Genomic DNA, 6,000 nt, shown 5'->3' with positions numbered 1-6,000 from the left:
GAAAATAATGCAGACATTAAAATTTATGTAAAATGAAGCTGCTTGTCTTTTGACTGGCACATACAGGGTTAGCTTATTTTGAAATAAACAGCATTATTTGCTTATTTGTTTCTTATTCAAGATTCCAGCTTTTTCCTTTTAAAAGACCCTGGAACCCACATACTCTCCTGTTACACAGCACTGGACTGTCCACTAAACATCCCTAGGCAATCCCCAGAGATGGAAGGGAACCGTCAGTGCTGAAACCACCCTGCTTGTGGTGTCTGGGTTGGCCGTGACATGGGGCAGTCATGGAGGTATCCCAATAACCCCAGTGGCCAGACACAGGGAGCCTGCTCTTTTCCTCCTGCCTTCTGTCAGGGTGGGTGGTTTGCTGGAGATCTGGCCCTTTTTCTCCTTCTTTCACCACCTCGCGTTGCCTCACCACCCCAATGGAGGGGGAGTGGTAGTTTTCTGCTCTGCTCAAGTGTAGGGGGAGGAGGGAGAAATGTGAGCTGCTAATACAAAACAGTGCCCCTGCTTTGCTCTTCCCACTAATCTCTTCTGACCTTAACAGTTTTCAGGATAATAACGCAAGTTAGCATTGTTCAGAAGAAAACAGAGTCTTGTAGCAACAAACTGCAGATGGCTAATTATGGTAGGAAGTTACTACAAAGAGAAATCTGAAAGCCCAGTGTCTCAGGATTAAAAGCAAAATCCAGACAAAAATCCAAAAGATCTAGTTAGATCTGCTAACTGCTAACAAACTGACAGTTTAATCTGAATAGTATATAGGTGTCCACCAATAGAGTGAACAACTCTGGCTCGGGATATTCCTGGAGATTTGGGGATGGTGCCTGGAGAAGATGGTGTTTGGTATGGGAGGGTGGTTCAGCATGGATGTAATGTAGGATTGCAGCTGCCACTCAGCTGTGTGGTAGGAAAAATATCAGAACAAAATGGTGGGGGCCAAATTGGTATCTCAGGTGTGATGAAACCACTTTGGGCACAACCCAGAAGTGATGCCATCTTGTTGGGAGACATTCACTCAAAACTCTATGGTGAAGTCACAGAGTTTTGAGTGATCAATAGGGACTCATGCCCAGCACAATGACATCACTTCACTGAAAGTGATGGCACTGCAACAGACTGAAAGTGATGGCACTGCAACACACACCTATTCCAAGTCTCACTTGCTATATTTATGGCAGATTTAGAACAGCACTTCCTCAGAACACTTCCTCAGATGAAATGACCATCTGGACCCATGGGAGGTCCTTGAGAAATTCACCACAACATTAACTTTTTCCAGGCAACTATTATTCTCAGCTTGGACTAGTTCATGCAGCAGGTCTGCTTTCTCGACATTTCTGTACAACAGCACAATGGATGTACAAACATTACTTCACGGCAAAAACCTGCTGTTCATTACTCCTACCTGCATGCTTCTAACTACCATTTAAAACATACTGCACCATCCATTGGGTACTGTCAAGCCCTAAGATACAATTGTATCATCACCAAACCTTTAAGTAGGAACAAATGCTAAGCATTCCTGAAAATTACAGTGCTCCACTGGAGAAGTCAAGAGACAGATTGAAAGACTAGACAGCTACCCAGGAGTCACCTTCTCCACAAAAGGCTCATCAGGGAAAAACAGTAGAGTACCACTGGTTGCCAAGTCGAGCCAGCAGTTTAAATCTCTCCAGTGCATCATCAGGATTTTACAGCCTCTCCAGGAAGGTAGACTGTCTTACATAAAAATCTTCATTGCACCTTTGGCAAGTACATTGTCTTAAAAAGCATTTCACTAATTCCAGAAGAGAAAGTTTTCAGAGTTTCAAATTTTCAGAATGCTCCCCCAAATTTCCATTTTTTTTGGTGTTTGAAAAATTCAAAAAATTCCTTGGGAAAACAACCCCCATTTTCCCACAGACCGTTATACCTTGAGATACTACTATATTTTCCTCTATAGGGGAGGGGAAATAGGGATTGTAGTGTTTTTTGGTAAACAACTACTGGAGGAGAGGAGGTTGAAATGACCCTTACACCACCTCGCCATAGCAGGGGATGGAGGAGTGAGGGGTGGGGTGGGGTTTCCGATCCAGATTGGGAAAATCCTAGATATTTGGGAATAGAACCTGGGATGGACAGGGAACTCTGGGGTACAAGGCCATAGAATCCACCCTCCATAGCATCCATTTTCTCTAGGAGAACTGATCTCTGTAAATTTGGATGCAAGGTGCAAATCTTGGAGATCCCCAGATCCCACTAGAGAGTGGCATCCTTACTTTTTTACTCACATGGGCCTCATGTCCCATATTGTAACCACTGTAGCAATAAATTCCATATAACTAAGTGCATGTGTAATTTTGACTCCTGAACATTAGACTATCCTCTTCTCCTATCTTTGGTTTAGCACTGTAGTGGCACACTGGAAAGTAAGGTGAAGTATTGCTTGCAAGAGGTTTTTAGATTGTAAGTCAGACTAGCTTCTGGTCTGTTGTTCAGACTTCCAGAAATCACCACAGGACATAGCACAATTTTCAAATGTAGTGGCTGATTCCTAAAAAGGACACTGCTTGAAGATTCAAAATTGTGGTAGGAGGCCTAAGACTGAAAAGATGTTGAAACACCACCCTTTTGGGATCGGGCGGTATAAATATCTAAGTAATAAACAAACAAACAAACATTTGTTGTGCAGTCTTATCCACTATTTCATTTACATGCTCTCTAACTTGAGACCATGACCTTGATAACAATATTGATGTAGCAATCCCATAAGTGTGCTGAATAGGTCATTTGTCTAGAAAATATTAGTATAATTAAACAAATGATAACCACTCCTTTCCACATGAGAAAGACACATTTCAAAGAATTATCTTTAAAGGATAGTAAGATCAACTTTGAATTATCTATATGCCCTCTAGTGTAAGTTCCACATTTTTAAAAACTGAAGTAGTAGAAGTAAAATCAAAACTTCCTTTCTTGAAGTACCCTGTATTTATTCTCTGTTTGTTAACAGATGTGTGTGTGTCTATGCATGCCACATTTTATTACTAAGTTCATCTAGGTGTAGGGGTGCCATTTACATGGGAAAAAAGTGTCCTGTCCTGGCCACCCGCCTTCTCCCCCCCCCCCGGCACTTCTCCCAGCATTTATCCTGCCCCATCACTCACTCTGGGGTTGACCTGGCTCTCTGCCGCTGCTCTGTGCCACCACATCAGGCCTTGCAGGTGGGTTGCTGCGACTAGGATGGGAGCCTGAAGGTCATGGCCTCAGACAGGAGGACTGGGTTATTTTTGGGGGGGTGGGTCAGGGGAAGGCAGGTAGGGGTATGGGTAGAATGTGAGGAGGCAGCCCTTCCATCAATGGGCCTGCAGAACTGAGTTCTTTTTGCCGATTGGTGGGGAGTTTGTTGGAAGGCGGCGATTTGTGGGTTCTTAGGGAATTATATATGATAAGATAACCATACAAAAATACAAATCGCCGCCTTCCAACTGCTGATGTTAAAAACTTTGAAAAAGCCCCAGTAGCAGACAGTGGAAGGGAGGTTAGGTTGACTGTTTCTGAGGGACTGGGGCAGAGGAAACATGCAGAAAGTTGCCTTGTGGAAGCTGTACTACTGCTGTTCTGTATAAACTACCACAGCAGCAATAGGGAAACTAACCAAGACTGTCCCCGCATGGAAAACACTGAACACGGGGAGGGGGGGGCAGGGTTCAAATCCACATTGAGCATTAAGGTCACTGGGAAACTTTGGAGCAATCTATTTCTTTCAGCTAACCTATCTCAGTGGGCTGTTATGAGGATAAAAGAGAGAAGAGTGGGACAGAAATATACGGTAGTTAGGTGAAGGGGTGCCGAGGAAGAAGGGAATAACCATGTGGTCTATTGATCTTATACTAGTGATCTTCTTGGACAACCTAGTTTGCTGAATGTTCTTCAAGCCTGATTCTATTCACTATTTGAAATTTAGACAGAAAGATGTGCCTGCTGTAGTACCCTGAGCTGTCGTACCCTGAGCTGATCAGGAGGTGATAGCAGAATACCCTCCACATTTGCTTAACCACAGCCTTCTAGCTTGCTTTCTCTATCTGGCAGCCCCCCCCCCCCCAAAAAAAAATTAAACTTGGATGGCCTTGGCTGCTGCTTGGAGAAAGATGTGGCATCACTGAGAGGGCTAGTTCTCCTTTTACAGTTAATGGCCTATCCTGCTTGAATTTATTTTCCTTTCTTCTAAGCCATACACTGACTGCTGCAAATGTAATCCATTTTCTAGGTTAGCAGAAGAACATAGCATGCCTCTACCTGGCCTTTTCCTGCATGAATTAATTATGATTTTTACAAGTGTCGTGAGATTTGTCAGTGACTAAAAATTATGAGGCATTTGAATAATCAAAATAGCTGACCAACTCAATTAGAAAAACATCTCTTTTTGAATCCCCGGTGCCTTCACTTGCAGTTGGAAATCTACAGACATGTTCTGCCCCTGAAAGAAAACCTTAACCTAGCTCAGAAAGTCTTCCAGTTGGCTGATGGACCCAGATGCTTCTCATCACAGCTCTTGCTTCTGCCATCATTAAGACAGGAGAACAAGACATCTCTTTTTGATGCCATGGGCTCAGCAGTTTCATAAACACAGCACTCTTGAAGGATTTGCCCTGAAACTGGAGAGGTGGGCTCTTTCCCTGAGGAGATGACAGATATAGCAGTCCAAAGCGATGTTGTACACCTCAGAACAGTGTTACTTAAAATATATGTTACTTGTTTGGTAGAAATGAAAGAGAGTGTATTTATTTCACATAAAGCTCATTGAAGCATTACAGCTTTTAATTGCAGTTTAGAGGGGATAACACTCCCAAATCCTCTCCTTTTATATATAGCAAATGTACAGATTTAGAGCATTAAATATCCCTAACAAATCATTTATTACATTTTAATCTTATCCTTCCTCCTGAAAACTCGGGGTGCCATCCATATTTCCCTCCTTCCATTTTATCTTCTAAACAGCTGTGGGATAGATTGGGTTAGGCAAAGTGACTCATCTAACCCCCCAGTGAACTTTAAGGCAGAGTGTGTGAACTTCTATTACCTCAGTGTGTATGAACTTGTATTACCTCAGTCTGCTTCCAGCATGGGTTTCTAACTGCCTAGAGAAAAAGATACCCTGTCCCTTTAACAGAGACAATGTGTGAAAATGGTGAGGCTTTTCATAGTATCAAGGTAAATAACAGCATCTAGTAAATCTCTCATCAAGATTCAAATGCCCGATATGCTACTTAACATGATGGATTTGATTATGATGATGAGAAAACAAAACAGACCCAGACAGGGGATCCCACCTCCCAGTCTGGAGACATGACAGGATCGAGCCGGAGCAGGACCAGATCATGACACACACCCCATCCCCAGCAATTAGCAATGCAAGTATGGTAGTCGTTAGTTTTCAACTAGGATTTGAAAGACCACGTTCAGACTCCTACTCTGCTGGCAACTCTAGCTCTGTGACTTTTTTGTTTTCTCTGCAGAAACTGAGCAATTTCTATACAGCTGAACTTCTTTAAAAAAGAAATTAAAATGATATTAGCTACCTTAAAGGACATATAACATATGTTTATTCTACACTATATGAAGTGTCCTGAGACAGGAGGACTGAAAACTGGCAGGTAGGGTAGGTTGGTTGTTGGACTAGTCAGAAGTAATCTCAGATTTGTCACCAGACTTACAGAATATTGGCAGAGTAATTAATGGAGCAAAGATGCACAACCTGATTTAAGTGTAGATAAAGGTTTATTCAGGAACTGATATACTTGATAGTGAAGAGGAGAGAGAGAGAATGTTCTGAGTACATGACTAGCTGAGATACTTTCACTTTTTAGTCTCTCCATGGCAAGTGAGACCACTTGTAGCACGAATTTAATTTTGCTTTGCTGGCAGAGTGGGGACATTTTTCAGTGAGCATACCTTTTCTCTCAACCCCATGGCCAGTCTGCCTAGCTCCACTCTTTGCACTCCTTG

The sequence above is a fragment of the Sphaerodactylus townsendi genome, linkage group LG02, assembly GCF_021028975.2.
Source record: "Sphaerodactylus townsendi isolate TG3544 linkage group LG02, MPM_Stown_v2.3, whole genome shotgun sequence".
In the NCBI taxonomy this organism is placed as follows: domain Eukaryota; kingdom Metazoa; phylum Chordata; class Lepidosauria; order Squamata; family Sphaerodactylidae; genus Sphaerodactylus; species Sphaerodactylus townsendi.
Note: the sequence above shows the minus strand (reverse complement) of the source record.